The sequence below is a fragment of the Ascaphus truei genome, chromosome 1 (genome assembly GCF_040206685.1).
Source record: "Ascaphus truei isolate aAscTru1 chromosome 1, aAscTru1.hap1, whole genome shotgun sequence".
Taxonomy (NCBI): domain Eukaryota; kingdom Metazoa; phylum Chordata; class Amphibia; order Anura; family Ascaphidae; genus Ascaphus; species Ascaphus truei.
In genome coordinates this window covers 497,431,100-497,444,738 of record NC_134483.1, presented here as the reverse complement: position 1 = coordinate 497,444,738, position 13,639 = coordinate 497,431,100, and positions in this window count along the sequence as shown.

Here is a 13,639-nt window from a genome sequence, read left to right as displayed (position 1 = left end):
AATATGGGCATGCTTTGCCACATAGTAATAAATTGGGAAGCAAAAAAACAGGCCCGAAATAAAACACATTACATGAAAAATAAACACATTACAAATGCCAATAAACCAAATGATTGGCACAGTGGTACATTATGCCCATATAATTTGGGCATGATTTAACACTATCACAGTCAATGGTCAACTAAAATAATTAACAACCTCAACCAATATCAAATTCAATCAAAACAATCACCAAATAATCAACAATAAAAAAGGGAACACAAAAAAATACCAGAAATCAATAAAACAAATACCAAATAAGCACCAGAATAAATAATCAAAACACCAAAAAAACATAATTAAATAAAAGAAAACACCAAATAAGCACAATTATTAAAAAGCAAAAAAACAAAAACAAACCACAATTAAAAAGCAAACTCCAAAAAAAAAAAATTGAAAACACAACAAAAAATCCCATAATTAAAAATCAAAATACAAAAGAAATAGCAGAAATAATTAAAAGCAAACAACCAAAATACATTTAAAAGAAATAAAAGCAAGCATTTGCCAAAAAATGCATTGCTTCTCACTGTATGTATGTATAGCACAAAAGGGGCATACATAAATACTTTGACAATCAATGGGCAATGAAAAAAATACAAATAAAAAAATACAATGAAAAAAACTGCTAAATTAAAATAACATCAATTCAATTTTTTTCTTACCTTTAAATGTCTTCACCCTGTGATTCCCGGGCTCTCAGGAAGCGCTTGAACTAAGAAGCCAGGTCCTCAGATACAGTAAGTTGTTTTCTTCTTCTTTCTTTTCTTCATCTGTTAATTGTATTGAACGAGTGCAGGAACGCAGCATGTGTGTGTTGAAATGTAGCCATGGTGTGGGGTTAGAAGGGCGAGAACAGCAGAGAGAAAGCGGGGCATGTAGATCAAGAGAGGAGGACAGGGCAAAGTTGAAGTTCCTGACCACATTGTCAGGGTCTGGAGCAGAGCTGAGAGAGGAGAGTGAAGAGCGTAAAGTGGAATCAAAAGCTGGAAGGTTAATTGAGTGCAGGTCTCTGCAGAAATGAGATATAGATGGAGGTGGAGAAGGGTAGAAGTGAGAGAGAGATAATGAGATGAGATGATGGTCAAAGAGAGGAAAGGCGGAAATTAAGAAATCAGAGAGAAAAAAGGTTTTAATGAAAACCAGGTCTACTGTAGGTAGTGGCCATCCTTGTGGTTGCTGGCTGCAGTCCACTGTTGAAGGCCAAAAGAAGAGGTTAGAGAGAGAAAGCGGGAAGCCCAAGGAAGAGAGGGGTCATCAATATGGTAGTTGTAGTCCCCAAGTAGAACAACTGGGGAGTACGAGGAGAGAAAGGGGAGCCAGGATTCAAAGTGAGAGAAAAAGACAGAAAGGGGGTGAGTAGAGGTAGGTGGGTGATAGATGCCACATGGACAGGGAGAGGGGAAAAAAGCTGGACAGTGTGAGCCTCCAAGGAGGGAAAAGAAAGAGAGGGAGGAATAGGAAGCGTTTGGTAACAGCAGATAGAGGAGAGGAGGAGACCTATGCCCCCACCCCTGCCATAATGGCGTGGAGTATCGGAGAAAGAAAGGCCACCATAAGAGAGGGCAGGTTCCAGTGCAAAGTTAGATGGAGTAAGTCAAGCCTCAGTGATAGCAAAGAGGAGCAGAGAGTGAGAGAAAAAGAAGTCATGTACAGAGAGGAACTTGTTGGAAAGAGCTAGAGCATTCCAAAGGGAACAGGAGAAAGGGAGGGAAGAGTGAGGTTGACAGCAGATGGGTATGAGGTTAGAGGAGTTGACACCAGAAGGAGTAGAAGTTGTATGTGGAAGGCGAGGATGAGATCATCTAGAAATAAGGCAGGGACCAAAATTGGAAGAGATATTCCCAGAAGGCAGGAGGAGAAGCATAGAACGAAAGAAAATGTGTGAGGATGATTTGTAGGGTGTTTGTTAGTGCAAGGGTAAAGCTGTGTAGTGTCAGAGGGGGCAGGTAGGAAAGAAGTTCATGTGAATTGAGAAGTGGCTAAGGAAGGAGATGGAGATATATGAATGGAGTTACAGACATAATAAGGCTGTTAGAAAGAAATGCATATTTTGAAAAGAAGTGTCGTCACAGCAAATATAAATAGTAGAGGTGGCATGGCAGCAATAGTTTAGTGTTGAGATGAGATATGATCTCTGTGATAGAAAATGTCCTCCTTTCCAGCGCAGTTCAAATTCAGTACCCAGGGCCAGTAGGTGTTCTGTTGTTCACTTGTTCGACTCCTGTTGAACTCCCTGTTAAACTCCACACTGCTTGCCACTTAAAAAAGGGCCACTTTAAAGATGGGCATCTTTAAATCCCATCCGCTGCAGATGAACCCTCTTCCTCTCACTATTCACCAAGCTCCCGCTCTCCTCATTTGTCTTGTATTTCTCTTTCGGTTTGTCTTTCTTTCTATATATTTCTTTCTCTCTGTTTTTCTATCTCTTTCTCTGTTTCATTTTCGTTATCTCTCAATGAGATCTCATGCTCACATACCGCATTCTTCTCAATTATTTCTCTGTGTCTCATACATTTCTGTCTAATCTAAAAATTTCTCTCTCATACTGCTCCTACATTGTGAACTTATTCCCCTCGAAATGTAACAAGCTTCCTCTCTCCCCCTCTTTAAAATCTGCCTGAAAAGTCATCTTTACAAGCTTTGCATGAGTGGTAACCATATGACCACATGTCCCACTGCATACTTTATGCGCGTAGCCTTGCCCCTCAAATGTAGCTCCTCCATGTACAGTACTCCTTTTATCTCTGTATGTCTTAAAATAAACCACTTATAGGGTTGTTCATCATGAGCCAATATGGTTTTAAACACCCGATGGGTGTTAACTCCCATTCAGGTCAATTGAAGTTAACGTCAGATTGGGTGCATTAACACCTAACGGAGCATGATGAATGTGGGGGTTAGATTTTAAAGGCAGTTGCTCTTTTTCCCCTATGGTTACATTTATGTATTATGCACTTATTCCTATTTGTATTATTATTTGCTGTATTACTGTATGTCTTGTACAAAATCTTTGTAATGCGCTGCATGCATAGCGATATATAAATAATAAACTGAACAATACAAATGACTAGGTCTAGAATTACATCAGAAGTGAAGAGGTTAAAGCGCAAATTTCACTTGTAAATTAAGGTAATATTCAACCAACCCAATGACATGTGAAAAATGAATGTAATAAGAATAATATACGTCATTATATAAAAATCACAGGGGGTATTGTATTGTATTCTATGTCTTTATTTATATAGCGCCATTAATGTACATAGCGCTTCACAATAGTAATACATGTGGTAATCAAATAAATAACAGATAATATAAATAACAGATCATGGGAATAAGTGCTTCAGACAAAAAAGTAGCATTAAGGAAGAGGAGTCCCTGCTCCGAGGAGCTTACAGTCTAATTGGTAGGTAGGGAGAACGTACAGAGACGGTAGGAGGGAGTTCTGGTAAGTGCGTCTGCAGAGGGCCAAGCTTTATGTATCATGTGTTCAGAATATCCACAGTGCTATTCATATGCTTCTTTAAGCAAGTGTGTCTTAGGTGGTTTTTAAAGGTGGATAGAGAGGGTGCTAGTCGGGTACTGAGGGGAAGGGCATTCCAGAGGTGTGGGGCAGTCAGTGAAAAAGGTTTAAGGCGGGAGAGGGCTTTAGATACAAAGGGGGTAGAAAGAAGATATCCTTGAGAAGAACGCAAGAGTCTGGATGGTGCATAACGAGAAATTAGGGCTGAGATGTAAGGAGGGGCAGAAGAGTGTAAAGCTTTAAAAGTGAGGAGAAGAATGGAGTGTGAGATGCGGGATTTGATCGGAAGCCAGGAGAGGGATTTCATGAGGGGAGATGCTGAGACAGATCTAGGAAAGAGTAGAATGATTCTGGCAGCAGCGTTTAGGATAGATTGTATAGGAGACAGGTGAGAGGCAGGAAGGCTGGACAGCAGGAGGTTACAATAATCAAGACGGGAGATAATGAGGGCCTGTGTCAGACTTTTAGCAGTCGAGCAACAGAGGAAAGGGCATATCTTTGTTATATTGCGGAGGAAAAAGCGACAGGTTTTAGAAATGCTTTGAATGTGAGGGGCAAATGTGAGAGAGGAGTCGAGTGTGACACCTAAGCAGTGTGCTTGGGCTACTGGGTGAATGATCATAGTTCCAACAGTAATGTGGAAGGAGGTAGTAGGGCCAGGTTTGAGAGGAAGTATGAGGAGCTCTGTTTTAGTCATGTTGAGTTTAAGGCGGCTCCAATGAAAAAATACTTTTTCAATCGTCTTAAGAATTGTTTGGTAAAAGCTCAAAAAAAGGAGCAATACAGAACAAAATAAGCCTGACGAAGGGGTCAGGGGGGCTTTGAAACGTTGCTCTAATTGTGCACAGTGTGTAACAGTGTGTGTCTGCTAACATTTCCTCTCCCTGTGTGTGCTGATTTTTTTCTGTATTGCTGCTTTTTTTGATACACTAAAGAAGAAACCTGGTGAGACCAAAAGCAAAACGTAAGTCCTTCGTTTTCTTGAGTGCTGATCCAGTTTGTTTTTTGTTTTCCAAAGCACACGTGAGGAAACTGAACCACTGAGGGAGAGAGGCACCTGTTTCACTGTCACTGGGGATTCAGTAGCTAACACCCCTCTTTCCATAATACCCAGGAAAACTTTGGAAATGTATGCTACACGCTGCAGTGGACAGCCACATCAATTTCCTCTATTAATCTTCCAACATCATGTGCCTTTTGAACTTTATGCCAAGTGGGCCAGAAATGTGAAATTTGATTGTTTGCATGGTAAGAAGTGATTGCAATTTGAAGAGTGCTATTATAGATGCAGTTGGAAAGCAGCATAATAATAGTACTGCCACACTTGAAAGACATAATTAATGGACTATTTGGGCATATGAGGACTGTGGGTTGGAGTAATCATTAGTAATGATTGACTGAAACTGATGCAAACATAACATTTTAAAGAAATACAGTTTTTTGTGTAATTATGCAATTATGTGGGTGGTGGTATTAGTCAGTAGTGTTTAAATGCAATAGTTTGGGTGGGTTCCTTTTTAAGTAATAATGTTGTTGATTTCATGAAATGCGCTACTGACATCATTGTTTTCCTCTTTGTTTTGCAGATTCTGTTTGTCAAGACCTTGTCTGTATATCTGTGTAGAAAATACTCCCAGCAACACAGAACATCAGCATTGGATAATTCAGGTAACAGCTGCCTTTTTGGCATCTCTTTGCGTTGTAGCCCCTGCATGAATGTGCATTAATAAGACGAATCACATAGAGTATGCGTTAAATCCAGTAGGTATGGAGTGCGCATGCGCAGTAATTGAATGGCATGCATATGCATTCCATTCAGTTGACAGATACCACGCATGTGCACAAATTCAATGAAACGTGTTTGCGTTTCATTCAGTATACATAGAGCACGCATGCACAGCTATGTTATGACACAGACACAGTTCTTAAATAATGCATCTATTTCTCGATTTTCTTACTGGTGAAACTGTACAAAAGACACCCAGGGTATGTTGGTGTAAGAAAATTGTTTTGTTTTTCCAAAGTCTATTTTTTTTCTGTTATTGTATAAAGCAATAATTGGTTTTCCAAATCTTGCACCAAGTACAGTACAACACATGTTTCTCTAATTTACTTTAATACATATATCATAATTTATAAAGACTGATTGTGCCTGTTATTTAAAGTTTCCTAGCATTGAAACAATGTGTAGGAATAAGGGGTGGGTTGCATTACACAGAACAGTACAAGTGTGAATTACTGTACTGTAGCAATAGCATCGGAATACAGTACAGGGAATTTAACTTATAGATATACTAGAACTGCCTATTGTTACTAGAAACTTCAAAGGTTGTTGCACAACAGTATTTGGCAGCGGCAGGTCAGCCACGATCACTGGGCCACAACATGCAATGAAGTGCAGGGAAATGGCACATGGTTTCGCATGGTCACGGGAACAGTAGATCTTGCTAAAAATGTACATGTTAAAAATGGAAAACTGTGCACCAATTGTGTAGTGATAATCGTGATTCAAATAAATATTGGTGATATAATTCAAGTGTAATATTTAGAGAAAATGATATGTTATTTCCTCTAAAGTTGAAGTGCACCCACAAAAATGTGTGACTTAGTATCAGGAAATAAATACAAAAACCTGACAATAAATATGAGTCTGCTTCTCGTCAAGTTGATGGCTCAAGATCAAAGGAAGGAACATGTGAAGAAAAAAGACAGCGCACGACTCATAGTGTATATGTAAATATAATACAATTTAAATTAAAGGTGATAAATGCACGTACAGAAATACATCAAAAAAGCAGGGCATGTTTGGGCTACATGTTACCACTCGATGGAACAGCTGCTTCACCGTTCAGCTAACAACCGCCGTCGTCCTGTGCCTCCGATCCGGTGTATGGAGAAATCCTTAAGCCGCACGCACGTCTGTATCCCGGGGATCTCTTCCAGAACTTGATCCGCGTCCCTCACTTAGGCGGTGCTCCCCCATTGCAGAGTTTATAGTGCTACTCTTCTAAATATTTAAAGCAGGACTACACCTCCCAGAATGCTATGGGACATTGGTTTAAAAACCATGACTTGATTAAATAGTCCAAGAAATGTAAAGCATGCTGAGTGGCTGATTTGTGTTTTTACTTTCAATTAAATTAATTAAGCTGTAGTAACACTGGCAAGCAGTGCCTCTTTCTAAATGAAAAAAAATGTACTTACTGCTATTGATGTTTAAATCTACAGAAATTCACTTTGCTGCTGTTTCAAGCAAACTTTAAAAAGAGTTCAAATATTTCTGTCAAACTTTTGGCACCAAAGCTCTAGCGAAACAGCCTAAATTGTTAAAAGTTCACTATTAAATTTTTTTTTTAAAGTGAAACATCTTTGCTGGCACCTACCACGTGGATATTTACCTGCATGGTGATGGAGCTGCAGCTACGGAAGTGACGTCACTGCTGGCAGAAGAGGCCATCAGCGATGTCAGTGTTGCCAGCTTGCAATAGCGCATGCGCGGACACCACCAGAGTAAACAGTCACCCCCCCCGTGCCGAGCACAGGCACACGGCGCCACCATAACCCACCTGCCCCCCGCAGCATCCCCGCAGGAAGAGCACAAACCCCAGTTCTGAGCTTGTGTGCCACGGCTCCCCCGAGATCTCCCCCTCCTTGGCCGGGAGATGCAACATCCGGGCGCTGTGTCCCTGCAGCTCTACCGGGAGGAGGAGGGGGGTGGGCCTGCTCTGCGGGACTCAGAGAGCTCGGCCTCCATGTCCGGTAATGAGGAGGAAGGTGGGTTGGTGGCGCTGGAACCCCTTGATGCTATACACACAGATAACACACACCCCCTGCACTGAGCACACAGACACACACCCCCAGCACCGTGCACATTGCGCCTCCATCAACCACCTCCCCACAGCATCCACGAACACTGGTAAAGTACCAAGCTTCTGTGCCCCGGCTCCCTTGACATCTCCTCCTCTTCGGCCGGGAGATATGACAGGGTCTGCGAGATCCGGACGCCGTGTTCCCGCAGCTTCACTGGGGGGAGGAGAGAGGGGGGGATGCTCCGTGGTGCGGGACTCGGAAAGGGACAGCTCGTCCTCCATGTCCGGTAAAGATGAAGGTGGCGGGTCGGCAGTGCTGGATCTCCTGGATGCTGAACCCCCCCCCAACACACACACCCACCCCCCAACACACACCCCAACACACACACACCCCAACACCGGTCCGGTACCGAGTTCACCTGGATGCTGAAAACACACAATGGCGTTTATTGATGAAATGAGACAAAGTGCACTCTAACGAAATGCATAAAACAATTGGCCATCTGATCTGGAGCTCATCTCCTGCCCAGTGTAGGCCAGGTATTGAAGGGTTAATACATAGCAAGGTTTTGTGTGTGCAGTTCAGTCTCTTTGACACTTTACTTTTACCCCAAAGGAGGGAACATGGAAATATGGTGCTTCCTTACATGGAAAACTCTGTGTCCCCCTCACCGGTCCCTGCAGCTGCTGAAGAATTTTCTGCTAACACATGGACACTCTGCTTCCTCCGATTCTAAGGCAGCAGAATGCCCTCTAAGCCCAGCTTGGTCATGCACCCAGCACAGTACTGTTGGTACAAGGACGTGATTACACGCTATTCTATAAAGACTGAATCATAAATTGAAAGTCCAAAGAAATTATGCATATGTAGGACGGTGGGGAGGGGATGAGTCGGCACTCAATATACTGACCTCAGCAGACCTGTTTGCACATGCATGTATAAGGCGGTTACATTGCATGCATGCATAACAGCCCTTCATCATCACGCATGCACACAAGCCTGATAAGTAATGTGCATGCGCAATAGCCCTTACCCATTCTCGCGCATGCGCAGTAGCTTTTACCATCCACCCAAACATTGAAAAAAAACAGCACTATCTGCTCATGCGCAGACACTGCCAGAGGCGCCATCTCATGCATTAACACGCCCACAAACCCCCGTGCACGTGCACAAACATTCAATCATCATAAAGCCTCCATTTTAGCAGTGTTTGCGCGCCAGAACGAACTTCACCTCAGTACAGCAATCCCTCAGGGCACACACTACAGTGAAAAGATGCACAACGGGCTGGGTCCTCATTTGTTCTATTTCAAATCATCTCAAATAATGTGACATCGTTTTCTCTCCTATTCTATTTACTCTTAACTTTGGCCTCTACCATTAGTCAGGCCCTGCTATTGAAAACCTTACTCATTTACAGTAAGTGCACACAGGATTGTTATATGCCATAAATATTATGCTGACACGATATCAGCATTTTCCAGCAGAAATGTAGCTGACTACTGCTCTTTTCATAAGGAAAAGTATGACAGTATGTGCATAAAATAATCTGTCACGAGAAAATGTTCAAACCAAGAACACTACCACTCTTTTGAAACGCAAAAGTGCAACAGCAATATTCTATTAATAACCTCTTCTGCCACACTAGCAGTACTTTTGTATTAAAAACAAAACAAAAAACCTGCTGCAGACTGCTTGAGAAGGTGCTACTATAAGAGTATGTAGATATTATATGAAAAATAACAAAGGGATTAGCATAACAGCAATTTAAAAAAAAGTATATTATTTGCCCGATGTTCGTTTTCTGGTGTTGACACCCTAGATATAGTGTACAACAAACAGTATATTATACTCTCCAAAGTCTTTCATTCTATCACAAAACTCACTATCAAAATACAATGTCACTGACAAAAGACAAATAAGTTTCACTTAAAATATGCATGCTCACCACACACACCATTTTTTTCGAATATTAAAAAAAAAGTAATCAAAACCAAAATAATTTGAAATTTAAAAAGTTGTCAAATCTCTATTTACTGCCATACGAGTTTTAATGACAAAGTAAAAAAAATTTTTTTTTTTTTTTTTTTTTTTTTTTAACCCCTAAATACAGGCATACCCCGTATTAACGTACGCAATGGGACCGGAGCATGTATGTAAAGCGAAAATGTACTTAAAGTGAAGCACTACCTTTTTTCCACTTATCGATGCATGTACTGTACTGTAATCGTCATATACGTGCATAACTGATGTAAATAACGCATGTGTAACAGGCTCTATAGTCTCCCCACTTGCGCACACCTTCGGTACAGGTAGGGAGCCGGTATTGCTGTTCAGGACGTGCTGACTGGCGCATGCGTGAGCTGCCGTTTGCCTATTGAGCGAGATGTACTTACTCGCGAGTGTACTTAAAGTGAGTGTACTTAAAGCGGGGTATGCCTGTACTTGGTTTCTTTTTCACCTTTTAAATCAAACAAAAAAATTAAATTGACCACGAGGGATGCTGATATTATTGCCCGAGTCTGCATACCAATTTAGAATTGCAGGTGTCACTTACACTGCAGGTGTCAAATTTCGAGTGAGTCAGAGCTACTGAGAGATTTGAGATCCCGATATTTACAATAATTATCCCATAATTTGATTTGCTAATTGTAAAAAAAAAAATGTTTTATTTGAATGTTTATAAGATATCTAAATGCTCATACTGTAGGTTAAATAAATTTGAGTTAAAACTTTAACTTGTTTAGAGGCTTATGAATAAAACAAATGTAATACTGCTATAAATATGCTATGTGCTATGCTAATGCACGCATTACATTAACATGCAAGCCTTAAACTGCTTGCATGCTGTTTTCTAGAAGAAAAGAGTTAGTGTGTTCTGATGATACAAATCAGAAATTCAACAAAAGAGAGATTTCAAATACAATTATTATCCCTTTCTGACATCTCTGAATATTAAAATAACAGGAGGTGGGTGAATTTTAACAATGTCAAAAAGATTGTAAGCAAAAGGCTCTTTTTCAAGAATAACGAATAGACAGAATCTTTGCAGCTACCGCTTGATGGCACAGAAACAAGTTTCACTTGTCAAACTACTGTAGAAGTGCTGTGCAGAGCTGAGCAAAGAAATGGCAGATACCATCTGTATTATAAGTGATCTGCTTTGAAAATGTCTGCCATTTTAGGTAGCAAGATAATTTATCTGCCAATAAAAAGTAAATTTGACAAGGCTACAAAGGATGCAGAAAGGTTCCTAGTAGGAAAAGCCCAAATTGCAGTACATCACAAAATAAGATAAAGTAAGAATAGATAAATACATGACAGGGGAAATGAAGCTGGACTTTAAACAAAGGCAGACACTAAAGGGCAGGGCAGGGACTTGTCATTTAGTCTTTCCTTTTTAGATAGACAGTAACATTTTATAGTGCTTCATAAAGTACTGAAACAATTACATTATGTGGCTATGAATGACGATTGCAGTTGAATTTGTTAGTACCCGCTAATAAAGGGGGTACTGTCCTGTATGTATCTGTCCAGATATACTGCGCAATTTGTGTTTTTTCTTTAACCCTTTATTAGGGGGACTAACGAATTCAACTGCAATCGTCATTTTGGTTGGGAACATCATTTGGATATTTAAAGGACTGCACTGTATGGACACTTTCTATTTAATTAAGCGCCAGGTATCCCATATGGTTTTTGTATGAGTTTTGTGTGTAGGTTGAGGAGATAACCTGCACTGTGGGACAACTTAGGCTGCTTTATTTGTTTATTTTTTAGTCATCACGTTCACTTGATATTGTATGTGCACTTTATTATATTGTAGGCGTAATTAAGTATGCACACTATTTAATTTAAGGCACATTTTTAGCATTAGCTCATTATAGGTTAAGCGCTGTAGCTTTGGTGTATTAGTTAGTTATTTACATTATATGTGGCTATGAATACTAAAGAAAACATTCAACACTTATAAGTGTGAGCATCTTATAGACATAATTCCCACTGGCTTTAAAAAAAAAAAATCACCAAAATAGGCCAAAAAACAATACTTCTAAATCCTAAATGAATTAACTCTAGATTTAGATAATACATTTAATAGGGTTTCCTATATCTTGCATTTCAGATATAGAGTGGAAATCAATAGATCCAAGAGAAATCATTAGCATCTGGATGTACTCTAGAGTCCATGCAGTACTGGATGTTGTAATTGCTGTTGTCATGGATTTAGGGTATAATATAATATGACCTGAAGAGGCCAAATGCTCTGCAATCAGCTGAAAACCCCCACTCAACTCAATGGGGATATTTGGCAGATTACAGTGCAATCAGCCAGTATGAGGTATATTGGATTACCCCTTTAAATAGCATAGCAATATATATATATATATATATATATATATATATATATATATATATATAATCTCAATCACAAGGAAAATTGAATCAATTGAGAGAAGTCTCAACTTCCACAATTCTCCCGAAATCTTACCGTGCATTGTTTTTTTTTTTTTTTAATTTCAGATACAAGAAGTTAAACGCTTGGGGAGATAGTGAGGGTGAAACCAGAAAGCCAAATAAAGTACTGTATGAGAATATTTAAGGTCTGAGGAATGCTACCTTAAAACTTGTGATGATACTGTAGGTACTGGAGATACTGTACCTCAGTCAGTTCCTTCTTCCAAGACAGTGATGTGATGGGAATGTATTACTAATGTATTACTATCAGAGCCCATTTAAGATATGTGGCATTGCAGCCATCCACACAATTACTGCTTTCTTCTGACAAAGGTAACTTATCACCCCTGCATTTCATTTATACCCCAGAACATTTTTAAATGAATGTTGTAGCATTTTAACAAAAATCCTAACTCTGTGAGGTATGTAGCGCACTTTCCCCCACCCCCTGGGAGATAAGGCTGCTGCTACTACGTATGTGGTGCGTTACCTGCTGCTCACAGGAGGGCTGAGTCTCCCCTGCTGGGAGCCTGGAATGTGCCTGAGTCGTCAATCAGTAGCGCCTCCACCAGTTCGGGATCCCACTATGTGGGATATCCCTGTTACAGGACCCCATGCAAAAAACACACGTGGCTAAGAGTAACTGTTTTACTACATGCAAAAGAATAGTAGATATATACAGCACCACCAAACAGGCCACGCACGGCCGTACTCTCCAATAACCTCCAACGCCAACGCCAAGTCCACTCACATGGGCAAGATAGTCCCCCAAAGTCCTGAGGCCCTTGGGCACTCAACCACCCTGGTGTCCACAAGTAGCAATTACAACCCAAGTGTGTGAGACAGTGCTGCCCCACTAGCGTGTGTACAGTTGGTGTACTTGTAGTGCCTGCCAGGTGCTCCGACAACCAGTAAAGCCACAACGGAAGGCTAGGATCCACTGATCCAGCGACGGTTGTTGTCAATGACGACGTCCGCCTCCACGTGGGGTGACCTCCCGTATGGATAGTATCACCTTTGAAGATAGTCTCTCAATATGGTGGTCTGGTCCCAGACCTCCGGATCGCCAGTTCGCTGCCGCGTCCTGGCTGTGTCCTTCTCTCTGGCACTACAGGGTCTGTTTTCCTAACTGATGGTCTGGTCCCTGAAGTAACCACAAAATGATGGGAGTCTGGCCTAGCTTGGGCATAAGGGTATCTCTGGCCTAATGCAGGGGTCACTTACTCCCTGCACATGCACACCCTACCCCTTCCGCATCCCAGCTCCGAGTGACGTGCTCCTATGCGCACGAAAAGTATCATTCTCCAGGGCAGGAAAATCAGGCCGCACTATTGGCCGCTGCAGCCAATGTGGTCTGTCGCCCAAGGGCATCCTGGGGGCTGTAGTCCCTTGCGGATCTATTCTCTCTAATGGTCCCCTCGGGTGCCTACCCTGCACATGCGCGGCATCTTGCGCATGCACGATCAAGGTGGCGCCGCCCTGCAAGGAAAGCCGCCGGTAAACTTCGGCGATCGAGTCGCCTGCAGCAACCTCCCCACGCAGCTGCAGCCAGAGGTAGGGGGCAGACGGGGGACCAGGGGGGACCCAGGCTATAAGTAGATTTAATTAAGCACTATTATTGTCCCTTTGGGTTCATAAAAAGAAACCGACTGTGGGTCGGTAATGTGTAAAGTGAATAAAAATGAATAAACAACACAAAGAACTTTCCTTGTGATTGAGGGAATGCTGCTGATCATTAGGATGGCTTGGACATCACAATCTAGAGATATGGGGGGGAAAAAACGCAAAACCCTCATAGTAGTGCAGTATTAC